Here is a 12625-nt window from a genome sequence, read left to right as displayed (position 1 = left end):
GTGCTCCGCAACGGGAGAGGCCACAGCAGTGAGAGGCCCGCGTACCGCAAAAAACGAAAACAACAACAACAACAACAACATTGGAAAAGCCAGTATCTCTGGCCATAAACAGAAGTTTACTTTCAAGGTACAAAGGCAAGCAAACCGTGTCAGCAGATTTCAACTAAATTCAGTCATCCCTCGGTATCTGCGGGGGATTGGTTTTAAGAGTCACCCGGGTACCCAAATCGGCGGATGCTTAAGTCCAGTCTAGGAGGCGGCCTTCCGTATCGGTGGCTTCCTCATCCTCGGATGCAACCAACTGCGGGTGGGAAACAGTACACGGTGCGCGGTCTGTTGAATCCGTGGATGCGGAAACCCCGGATGCAGAAAGTGCGTAGGCGGAGGCCAGACTGTAAATGCTGCCACCCGCAAGGGTATTGCTCTCTTTATTACAAGGTGTAATTAGCAAGTGTTACATAAGTGTTAAGGACAGGCTAGCACCCGGTGGAGATGTTCTCCTGCCTGGAACTACTTTTCCTTCATGAGTCAGTGCTATTTATTGTCCAGCGCTTGGACTATGTGGCCTCCCATGCTTCATAGCTGCAAAGTCAGGCAATGAGGGCGTGAGGGAGGAGCCAGGGTGACAGGGAGAGTGGATTCCCGTGGGCGAGGCCCACCGTCTTGAGTGGCCATCGCCCCGAACTGCCCTGTGGGTGTGGGATTAACTCGAGCCCAGGGCATCCCTTGCCCCACGGCTGTCCCAGGACTGAAGAGGCTTTTATCTACAGGTTCATTGAGTTGAGACGGGTCCCTGCCAAGGAGGTCAGGTCCTGGGTCGGGCACAGAGCCCAGAGGGCGCGGACCTCGTAGTTGGGAGTCAGGAGGGAGAAGAGGCCTGTCCTGCAGCGCTGGAGTCCCTGTGGGGTGGACATAGGCATCCCGGCTCCTCGGATCACCGGTGTGGAGGCCAGCGGTGTGCCTCTTCCTGGAGCGTGACCTTGGGTGAGTCCCTTGACCTTTCTGAGCTTCCCTTGGTCTCTCTGAGCTTCCCTTCGTGTATCTGTCAGATTAATTCATTTGGAAACTACTGTTGGATGCCTGCTGGGGCTAGGCTCTGAGCTGCTTGCCGCAGGAAACCCGGCAGCTGAGACCCCTTCTCCCTGGGAGTTTATGGGCTGGCGGGGAGGCGGACATGGCAGGGAGGGGAAGAGGTGCAGGAGGCTTTGAAGATAGTCTGGGAGAGGTGCTTTAGCTGAGCGGTCGGCTCAGATTTTTCTGAGGCTGGTGTAACAAGTAACCACAATCTGTGTTACTTAGAACAACAGAAATGTATTCCCTTACAGTCTGGAGGCTAGAAGTCCAAAATCAAGGTGTCAGCAGGGCCACACTCCCTCAAAGGCTCTAAGGGGAACCCTTTCTTCTTCCAGTTTCTGGTGGCTTCCGGCAGTCCTCAGTGTTTCTTGGCTTGTGTCTGTATATCTGCATTTTTTTTTCTTATGAGGACATCAGTCATTGGATCAGGGCCCACCCTAATGCAATATGACTGCATTGAGACATCATTATGTCTGCAAAGACCAAATAAAGTCACATTCCGAGATTCCAGATGGACATGAATTTTAGGAGGACACTATTCAACCCACTATGCTGAGGAAGGGCCATTAAAGCTGAGACCTAAACGTGTGTGTGGTCAGGGAGGGTGGGGAGTTGGGGGGAGGGGGTCATTCAGGCAGAGGGAACAGCATGTGCGAAGGCTTTCCGGTGGGAGGGCAGCTGAGGCGAGTGTGACGGGGGCAGGGTAAACAAGGGGAGCTGTCAGGGCTGAGGGCAGAGAGACTGGGGGGCTGCAGCACGAAGCCCCGGAAAGGGGATGGATTTCATCCTAAGCGCCTCTGACGAGTTTAAATGGGGGCGTGATGTGATTGGATTCCCTTTTTTGGAAAACGGTCATCTTTTTTTTTTCTAATTGAAGTACAGTTGACTTACAATGTTGTGTTAATTTCTGTCGTGCAGCAGAGTGACTCAGTTATACATATACATACATTCTTTTTTATATTCTTTTCCATTCACGGTTTATCACAGGATATTGAATATAGTTCCCTGTTTTGTTTTTTTTAAAAAAACAAGGTTATTCTAACTATAGACGGGGAAGGGGCATGGCAGTGACCAACAGTATACATGCTTTAAGGTTTACCCCAGCACATTTGCTTCCCACGAGTGCTTTAATCTTCAGATTTAAAAAAGGGAGGTAGGGCAGTGCTAATATCCCTGAGGAAACGAAGGCCCAGAGAGGTTAAGCAGTTTTCCTAGGATCACACAGCTAGGATGAAGAGCACTCAAGACACTCACCAGTGTCTTCTGTCTTATGAATGCTCAGGCACCTGGAGGTGAAGGTCCTTGGACCTTGAAGGTCCATTTTCAGAGACAGCTGGGATTCGGGGGCAGGGGAGATGCATTGATTTTACACCTGTTGCTGCCTGTGCTGTGTCATTTGCTCAGCCCAGGGAAGGTTTAGCTATGCGATGGGGATAAGGTAGCTTTGGCAACTTAGTGTGGAGTTAATTCCCTTATATCTGTGAGCTGCTAGGATCCTCCCCTTCAGAGCAGAGCTCCAGAGGAGAAAAAGCAGGCCAAGGGCAATAAACACTGCCCTGTTCACCAAAGAGCATTTTGGAGGGTTGTGATAAAATCTTGGGCCAAGGCCCAAAGGAAATGGCAGGATAGTTAAGACTGTCCCAGAACCTTTGAGCTGATGTTTCTGTGACATTTGGGGTGTCTATTCACATGGAAAAGAACTCTGTTCTTCTTGAGAAGTAAAAATTCGTATCTATTGGGATGAAACATTCCAAAGTGTGAACATGTTCATTGAACCCGTCCTGGGATTGACAACATAAATTAAGTACCATCTCCCAGGTATTGAGGACGCTAACATCCTCCTGAGAGACAGGCTTATTTGCTGGATCTGAGCTTCCCAGTGTGGGGCGAGGTCGTTATTTCCTGCTCGGGTCTCTTGTTTCTTTAGTTCTCTCTTTGTCTCGGTGCTGGGGTCTGCGGGAGGGAGACGGAGGGGTTGCTCTGGGATGCCCCCCTTCTGATGAGGATTTTTCTCCAACTGTTTTGAGAGAGCTGTGGGGTGCTGCCTGGGGAGACAGCTGAGCCAGACGCTGCTGACTCCCTCCCCAAGCCTAGCTGCTGGGACGGACTCCTCACCCGGCAGGGCTGAGAGATGCTGTGTGTGTGCGTGTGTGTGTGGCGGAGAGGAGTTAAACTTGGTTCGGGATCTGAGGGCTGGTTTCCTTCCTCTCCTGGTGAAAGGCCCTGGCGAATGAATCACATCCTCTCTTTAGCGTTCTGGGCCCACAGAATGTCAAGGCCAGCCTGGTGTTGTCAGAGGGACGCCCACCCAGGGGATGTCAGACTCTGGTTTGGGACTCCGTGGAGGGACTTTGGGCCACCCCAAGGGGTGATGCCTGTAGCTTCCCTTTGAGGCGTGTATATTTCATTCATTCATCCATCCATCCATGTATCCATCCATCCATCTGTCCTTCCACCCATCCACTCACTGCAAATCTGGGTGATGCTCAACCCCTTGCTGGAGACAGGTCCTTGGGTTAATCATCCACCCTTTGTTATTCCAGCACCTGCCTGGGCCTGGCCCTGTGCAGCCCCCAGGGACTCACCTATGGAAGAGACAGACAAGCTCCCACACCCTGGTCTGCCAGCTTCTCCTGAAAAGGACCAGATAGTAACTATTTTCAGCTCTTCAGATCATAAGACCCCCATCACAACTGCTGACCACCAGACACAACGTGTAGCCCAGTGCATGCCGCACTGCTCCAATCAGATTTTATTCAGGGACACTGAAACGTGGTTTCCCTATAATTTTCATGTTGACACACGAAATATTATTTTTTTGATTTTTTTCCCCAGTGGTTTAAAAATGTGTGGGCTTCCCTGGTGGCACAGTGGTTGAGAGTCCGCCTGCCGATGCAGGGGACACGGGTTTGTGCCCCGGTCCGAGAAGATCCCACATGCCGCGGAGCGGCTGGGCCCGTGAGCCATAGCCGCTGAGCCTGCCCGTCCGGAGCCTGTGCTCTGCAACAGGAGAGGCCACAACAGTGAGAGGCCCACGTACCGCAAAAACAAACAAACAAACAAACAAAACAAAATAAAAATGTGAAAACCATCCTTAGCTCACAGGCCCTACAAAAAGAGATTTGACCCATGGGATTCTAGACAGAATCAAAGTGAGTAAGCCGACAGATCATTTTGGTCGGTGAGAAGGGTGGTACAGAGGATACAGCAGTGAGACGGAAGCGCTTCTGTTTAGTGTTCAGGGAAAGCCCCTTTGAAGAAATGACATTTAAGTGGAGAACTGAGTGGAGGGAGAGTCAGCCCCTTGTCCAGGCAGTGGGAACAGCGGGAGCAAAGGTCTGAGGTGTAGGGAGGAGTTGGCGGAGGGGGGTGGGGTGGTGCAAGTACAAGGAACAGAAAAGTGTGCGTGGCCCAAGCCAGAGGGTGAAGGGGAGAGATGGGTAGTGAGGTCCCGGAGATGAGAGCTCGGCCATTTTAGATTTTGATGAGGATGTTGCACCTCAGGTGTTTCCCCGAGGGATGGGAGAGCTGGGGTATTTATACTCCAACTCCTGGGGCGTCAACTCCTGGCTACTTCCGGCTGTCTTGCACCCAGGCCCCCAGGGCAGGGGAAAGCCCTCAGGCAGAGACTACAGGGCTTTTGAAAATTGTGGGAGTGTTCAGAGTTGCATAGGATACTGACAGCATCCACTGCACTGGGATTTAGTGCCTTTTTCAAGACCTAGCTCAGGTGTCTCCCCTGCAGGACGTCTTCTCCACTCCCCATCCTGGCAGCCCCTGGTCCTCCTTCCTCTGGTCCCCCTCAGCCCCCAGGTCAACCCCCATCCTAGTGCTTCAGGGCTTGATGCTGTAATTCCTCCTTGGTCTGGGTTGGGGCCACACATTGTTCCCAGATACAGGGTTTGGAAATACCTGGTGATGATGAGTTCAGGGCAGTGAGGCGGGGACCCCTGCCCTGGGGCGCTCACAGCCCTGGGGGGAGGCAGAGAGTGACAGGTGGCTGTGTTGCAGGGGATGAGGGCTGGGGAGGCTGCGGCTGAAAAGCGGCTGCTTTCTGAGCTCCTACTGCTCGCAGACCCTGTGCTTCTCACCCCTGGACGATCCCTGGCGTCCCCCTGGGAGTTCCATAAAAATAGCCACGCCCAGGCTCCTCCTGCGGAAATTCTAACTTGGCCCAGGACTGCATCTGGCTATAAATCTTGATCCAGTCCTTTGGGCTTGGAGTGCCAAACGCCTCTGTATTGGTTTCTTGTGGCTGCTCGAACAAATTATTACAGACCTTAAAGGCTTAAAGCAACAGACGTTTATTCTCTTCTGGTTCTGGAATCAGTTTCACTGAGCGAGAACCGAGGTGTCGGCTCCGTCCAGGGGCTGTTGGGGAGAATCCTTGCCTTTTCCAGCTTCTATAGGCTGCCGCGTTCCCAGTTCCCCTCCTGAATCTTCAGAGCCGCAGCTGAGCATGTCAAGTGTCTCTCTGCTGAGGCTGTCACATGGCCTTTTCCCTTCCCTAGGCAAATTCTCCCTCTGTGTCCCTTTTATAAGGACGCGTGTGACTGCATTTAGGGCCCACCTGGGTAATCTAGGCTTATCCTCCCATCTCAAGATCCTGAACGAAAGCACATCTGCAAAGACCCTTTTTCTATGTACGGTAACAGGGATCCTGCTTCCGGGGCTTAGGACCTGGATATTTTTTGGAGCCATTAATTCAGCGTCGTGCTCCTGGTCCCGAGAACGCACCTCCTGAGCCCCCAGCCCGGGCAGGCACCTCCCCCCACGGCTAATCTTATGGACTCCTGCAAGGTTGGGCTCCTTATTTCTGCTTTCCAAGTGGGGAACCCGAGGCTTGCCGGGGGGAGAGTGATTTTCTGAAACCAAGCTTGCATTTGAGTCTGACCTCGCATCCTTTGAGCCCTGAATCGTGTTGGCCTTCATTCCTCATGCTCCAGGGAGGGGGCAGCGACCGAAGTGCTGTAGCTAGAGAGGGTCCTGCTGAGCTCCCTCTGTGGGTCGCAGGATTCTAGAGACTACTGCCCTGGGGCTGGGAGCCTGCTTGTTATGTTTAGGGTGTCTCTGTTCCGACCCCCCTCAGTGGGAAGAATTCCCATTTCTTCTTCACATGATCCTTTTGGGGAGAAGGTCACTATTGATGTTAGTTCTTTAAAAATGGGCTTTGGGGTGATTTAACTCACCTGAGGATCGCAGTGGGCGTCAGCCCCAAAGACAGGGGAGGAAAGGGAACCGCTCTGTCCCAGTTGCTGCCCTGGGGCCCTCCGTGCCCATTCGGGCTCTGCATCACTGTCTCCATTTCACAGGTGAGGAAACCCAGGCTTGGGCAGGGGGATTGCCGTGTCCAAGGTCATGCAACCAGTAAGTGGTGGAGCCAGGATTTGAACCCAGGTCTCCCTGACTCTGCCCTTTGCGCTAGTGGTGAATCACCAGGCCCGGCATGCTGCCTGATTCTGAGTGGTGGGATGGTTTGTTCGTTTGTTTGTTTTTAATTTTTTGAAGTATAGCTGGTTTACAATGTTGTGCTAATTTCTGTTGTACAGCAAAGTGATTCCATTATACATATATACTTTTTCATATTCTTTTCCATTATGGTTTATCGCAGGATATTGAATCTAGTTCCCTGTGCTGTACAGTAGGACCTTGTTGTTTCTCCATCCTATATGTAATAGTTTACACCTGCTAATCCTAAACTCCCAATCCTTCCCTCCCCCACACTTGGCGACCACAAGTCTGTTCTCTGTCTGTGAGTCTGTTTCGTAGATATGTTCATTTGTGTCATATTTTCGGTGCCACATACAAGTGATGTCCTATGATATTTGTCTTTGTCTGACTTACTTCGCTTAGTATGATAATCCCTAGGTCCATCCATGTTACTGCAAATGGCATTATTTCGTTCTTTATTGTGGCTGAGTAGTATTCCATTGTATATGTGTACCGCATCTTCTTTATCCGTTCATCTGTTGATGGACATTTAGGTTGTTTCCATGTCCTGGCTATCGTGAATAGTGCTGCTGTGAACGTTGGGATGTATGTATCTTTTTGAATTATAGTTTTGTCTGGATATATGCCCAGGAGTGGGATTGCTGGATCATATGGCAACTCTATTTTTAGTTTTTTGAGGACCCTCCATACTGTTTTCCATAGTGGCTGCACCAATTTACATTCATGGTGGGAGTTCTGAATTGAACTTTTTCGGTCCCTTCTGGTTTCCCTGCTTCATGTTGGGAGGGGGTTCACGCTCTTCCTCTCACCCTCACATTCAGTCCTTCAGCCAGTCCCATCATCTTTTTTTTTTTTTGCGGTACGCGGGCCTCTCACTGTTGTGGCCTCTCCCGTTGCGGAGCACAGGCTCCGGACGCGCAGACTCTGGCCATGGCTCATGGGCCCAGCCACTCCACGGCATGTGGGATCTTCCCGGAAGGGGGCATGAAACCGTGTCCCCTGCGTCGGCAGGTGGACACTCAACCACTGCGCCACCAGGGAAGCCCGCATCATCTGTTTTTAAAGCCATAACATCTCTTCTCTCCGTCCCACTGTCACTGAACCTGCCCAGGCCCGCCGCCTCTTGCACCTGGGAGGCAGCAGGGGCCTCCACTCTTGTCCTCGGCAGTTTATTCTCCTCTGGGTGCCCGGAGTGAGCTTCCAGATGGTTCACAGCCCTGCTAAAGCCCACATTGGAGTGGATTCCCACTCCTTCCCACAGAGGCTCTGCCTGACCGCCCCCCCATCCATCCTGCCCCTCCAGATGACCTCATCCTCTCCCTTCCCACCTGCCTGCCTCTGGCCTTCCTTTTGGAAGGCTCTTTCCTGAGCTGTTTGCATGGCAGGCTCCTCCCCTTCCCTTGGGTCTCAGCTCAGGTGTCAGTCCCCTCCCCTCCCCATCCCCCCAGGGTAGAGTTGCTCCCCGCAACCCTGACTCTTATCACATAACCCTGCTTTATTCCCTCCACAGCCCTGGTCGGCTCCTAAACGATTTCTTCCTTTCCTTTTGTCTACTGACAGCTCTGCCTTCTAGAGCAGAGCCCTTGTCAGTTTTGCTGTGAGGCTGCATCCCCCATGCACATAGTCGGTGCTTAATTAATGGATATTTGTTGAGTGAATGGTCCTGGTGAGGAGGTCCAGGTTCCAGTGTGGACCTTGCCCGGGCTTCCTGGATGTCCTTGGGCAACTTTCTTCCCCCTCGGGCTCTCCTCACCAGTGTAACCTAGAAGCTTGGGCTGCGTGGTCTCGAAGATGGAAGACTCTGGCCTTCCAGGCCCCAGGAATTCAGGGCTGGTCAGGGCTCTGAGGGGATGGGCTGGCCCAAGGGAAGATGTGGGAGGAAGGCAGACCCTGAGCCACAGGAAAGGGAGAGTCCCTGGGTGGGGAAGCAACTATTTGGGACGAGTTCACGGGGTTTAATCAGAGCTCACGAGCCCTCCTCTTCACGTCCCCCCAAGAAAACACTGGCTGTTGTCTTAGCTGCTGTGTTGGTGCCGGGAGGGTGTGCGGGGCGAGTGTCCCCCCTGCCGGGACCTCTGCCCAGCAGGCTTTGTTTGAGATTTGAACAGAAAAGAAGGCTATCCTCTTTAAAACGCAGCTCCAGAAACCTCTCTGGGCTTTGGGGATCTAGGCAGAAGATGGCAGGGAGCTTTTTTCTCACTCTTTGTTAAACATGAAAAATTTTTTTCTGATGGAACATTATACATGCCAAGCACCAGGAAGAAAAAATACCCTCCGAAGTAAGCCCACCACCACTGGATAATCACCGTGAACTTTTGGCATGGGGATTTTTGTATTTTTGAGGGTGCCTTTGGTTTTCCCATAGATTATGCTGATTACAGTCTTTTTTCAAAACCCCAGATGTATACAGCTTTGAAGCGTCCTTTTTTTCCCACTTAAATCATGCTGTTAACTAGTTTCTCCCATTACCCATCTTGGTAAACTTCATTTCGGACAAGTGCATAAAATTTCCAGGGAATACCATGGTCTGTTGGACCAAACCCCAGTCACTGGGCGTCTAGATTGTTTCACATGCCTTGGTCCGCCTCTCCAGCCTCCAGTGCCTGGTGTTCTCTGGCCCTGGAAAACCCTGCACTTTCGGTTCCCTGGAAGGGTCTCCTGCCTCAGGACCTTTGCACAGGCTGTTCTGCTGCCTCTCCCTCTGTTGTACCTTCCTGGTGTGCCCCCTTTACTTTGCTCACAGTTTGTATGGAAACCTTTCTTGGGTTTCTCCTTGCGTTCTGCTCGGCTCCCCTCACCCCTGACTGTGAGCTGCCTGAGAGGCGGGGGTGTTGCTGTCTCTGGAGGGGTTATGGGGATTGTTAGTTTCATGCCCCCTAGATGTTTATTCTTGTGTTGTGAAAATGGGGCCTTGGCTTCCTTTGAGTCTTAACTAGTTGAGTGGCTGGCCGGGGTGGGGGGGGCTGGGGGGGTGGGGGGTGAATATGTTTTATGATGGGGGTAGGGGATACATTTTTATTTTATTTTATTTTATTGTTTGGCCGCTCTGCTTGGCATGCAGGACCTTAGTTCCCCGACCAGGGACTGAACCTGCACCCCCTGCAGTGGAAGCGTGGAGTCTTAACCACTGGACGGACAGGGAGGTCCTAATATATTTTTACTTTAGCCCCCAAAGCATGAGGCAAAGATGAAAATGACCCCCACAGATGCATGACACCCCATCTAGTTCCTCCACTGACATGCTCCATGTATGTGGACCCACATGACAATGGTGGTTACCATGGAGATCCACAGGTGTCATTGTCACCACGATAAATAGTAAGAGCTGCTCTTTCTTGAACTCTTAGTTTAATTAATTAGTTTAATTCAGTTACTTCTCACAGCCAGCCCCCGAGAGAGGCTCTCATCATCCCCATATTACAGATGAGGAAACTGAGGCTTGGAGAGGTGTTGTAATTTGCCCAGGATCACACAGACTAGAAGTGGCTGAGGCAGTATATAAACCCAGGTGGGGTGGTTCCAGAGCCTGAGCTTCTAACAACAGCCCTGGCCCACCACACACACACGCGCGTGCACACACACACACACACACACACACACACACACACACACGTGCCAGACATGAGCACACGCCACCAGCTGCCTTGGGTGCTGGTATTGGCGTTGGGCTACAGAACCACTGCTTGCAGCCCGGCTCCAGTGTGAACAGGTCACCTCTGGGTGTCAGCAGGCTGGCCCAGCAGGCGCTGGCTCACGCCCTGGCCTTGCCCATCCTTGAGGGGTGGAGTCATGACCTGGACTTGCAGGTGGGCAGCTTCAAGGATGCTGGCCTTGGACTCCTGCCGTAGCCTGGACGGCTGGTCTTCCGGCCACACCTGTGGGAAGGGCCTGGGCCTTGATGGGTGTGCCAGGCCCTTTTGCTCAGCAGGGGAGCTGAGGCTCAGGACACACAGCCAAAGTCACAAGCCCCAACCAAAGGCCTCCCCTTGACCGCTCAGCCCCTCTGTCCTTTGAGGGCCTGGCCCAGGCAGTGCCTGTCACTCAGGCCAGCTTTGGGGACCCACCCTTCCGTATTTTTAAGATTGTCCCCTGTCTTCATTCCTGCCAATCCAGGAGAGCGGTTCAGCCTTTTGGGCTCTGAAGTTTGACAAGATGAGTGACCTTGGACTAGGCTTTTAATTTCCTTAAGCTTTAGTTTCCTCCTTTCTTAAGTGGGAAAAATCATGATACCTGTAGTCCTGGGGTAATGGGAGGAATCAAGGAGATAATCTCTATCCAGAGTTTATTTTAGAGCTGGGGACACGCACAGCAAGCATGGAATGCTGGTTCTGTGGTTGGGCTTGTTATTTCCACCAGTATGGGGAGGTCCGGGACCTGGGTTTGCCCTGTCCAGGCTTGTCCCCTTGCGTCCCCTCCTTCCTTGGCGTGGCCACACCATATCAGCGTTTGCAGACATGGGTCTGGGGACCCCTCCCCCTCCTCTACAGAGCAGGACATGACTCATGCCTGCGCTGGCGGACACCGCCCTTGGCATAACTGACCACGCCCGCAACTGATCTCCTGAGAGGTTGTCTCTGGGGTTTAGGTATGTTGCCAGCGGGTGGGGGTAGGGACCAGGGCTTGGACCCTGCCAGAGCTGAGACGGACCCCTAAAGAGCTGGATTCTTTAAGGATGCCCATGCCCGGGTCTCTGCCAGGAAACCAGAGTCTTAACTTGCCATGTTGTGGCTGTAGGCTCTGGGCTTTTAGTGGAGGACATGGTCTCAGATGGAGGGAACACACCTACTATGTGCTTGTAAAATCCTGTCTTTGTAATTGCCGACTTGTGTGAACATTATATGTGTCCCCTGCCACCCCCAAGCTGGCCCCGTCTTGTTCACAGGTGCATCCCGGCTCCTGGTACAGTGCCTGGCACATAGTAGGAGACCAGTAAAAGTGGAGTCAATAAATAAGCAGTGCCATGCACTTTTACGTCCTTAGCAAACCTCTCAGCTACTTTTGGAACTGGATAGGATCACAAACCCATTCAACAGGTGAGGAGGCTGAGGCTAGGGAAGGTAAGGAGCCCGAGTGCACAAAGGCAGGATTTGAGTTCGATTCTGCACGCTGGGAGCTGCAACCCGAAGCTCTCTTCTGACTCAGATGCCCACTTGCCAGGTGCCGATCTCAAAGCAGCTCTCTCTGCCTCTCCCTCTACCTGCCTTGGAGCCAGCAGTTCTCACCTGGACGCACAGGATGGAGGATGCTGACATGTGAGACGCCCTCCCCTGGGAGTGGGGGACTCAGGGAGGCTCCTGGCAGGCAGGCGGTAACTCCACCCTCTCCCACTCAGGAAAGCAGATCAGGATGCAGGGGAGGCAGGGAGAGGAAGGTGTTTCTGGGAGAACCCCAAGTGCACTCTCATAGGTGGCCTCAGATCTGCTCATTGTCCCTTGTCCAGATTCAGCCCTTGCCACTTTTTGCCACTTCAGCCCAGCCAGGTTAGCAGAAATTGCCTTTCCCTCAATGCCCTGAGCTCTTTTCCAACTCTAGACCTCATGGTCTTCCCTTGGCTGGCTCCCTCTGATCCTTTAGGTTATGCAGCTGAAATGCCACCTCCTCCAAGAAGTCTTCCTTGATCACCCAATCCATGGGGCTCAACCGTGATTCACTTCACAGACCTCATTCCCTTCACCTCCCTTGTCACATGCTGCCATCTTTGTCCATGTTGGCTTATCCATTCCCTGTCTTTCCCACTTCCCAACTCTAAACTCTGTGTAAACAGGGTCCTCGAGTTTTGAGTTCATCAGTATCTCCCCATCCCCGAACATGGGGCCTGGCACATAGTGGGTCAATAAATCTTTTGAATGATTGGTAAAAGAGCAACTTGCAAACATTTGGCCAGCGCATACGTTGGCACCTCCCACCGTCTTGGTCATCGGTGGGTTGTGGACCGTTTCACAGTGGGGTGTGTCTCACCATCACATCACGAGACCCTAGGGGAGAATGGGTGTTCTGAGCACGTCCATCTCTTGTGAGTCAGTGATTTGGGGAAAAGACGGGTATCTTAGGTTGGGCTCCCCCAGAAGCAGAGCCTGAGTCAGGGGTGCCAGGGCAAGTG

The 12625-nt window shown here is 52.5% G+C and overlaps 1 protein-coding gene across 6 annotated transcripts in view; it reads left to right on the top strand.

The window, feature by feature from the left end:
• Positions 1–12625, top strand: part of KIAA1671 (KIAA1671 ortholog) — a 186043-nt gene that overhangs the window by 21066 nt on the left and 152352 nt on the right. Inside the window, exon 1 of one of the 6 annotated variants that reach the window (XM_033412877.2) lies at positions 182–984. The exons of the other annotated variants lie outside the window; for them this stretch is intronic. The gene's annotated coding sequence lies outside the window, so the exon portion shown is untranslated. Of the gene's footprint in view, positions 1–181; positions 985–12625 lie in introns of those variants that run through there. 6 annotated transcript variants of the gene reach the window in all.

Source organism: Orcinus orca, chromosome 15 (assembly GCF_937001465.1).
Source record: "Orcinus orca chromosome 15, mOrcOrc1.1, whole genome shotgun sequence".
Taxonomy (NCBI): domain Eukaryota; kingdom Metazoa; phylum Chordata; class Mammalia; order Artiodactyla; family Delphinidae; genus Orcinus; species Orcinus orca.
The sequence above is the reverse complement of the archived record's forward strand: the minus strand, read 5'-3'. Positions and strand labels throughout refer to the sequence as shown.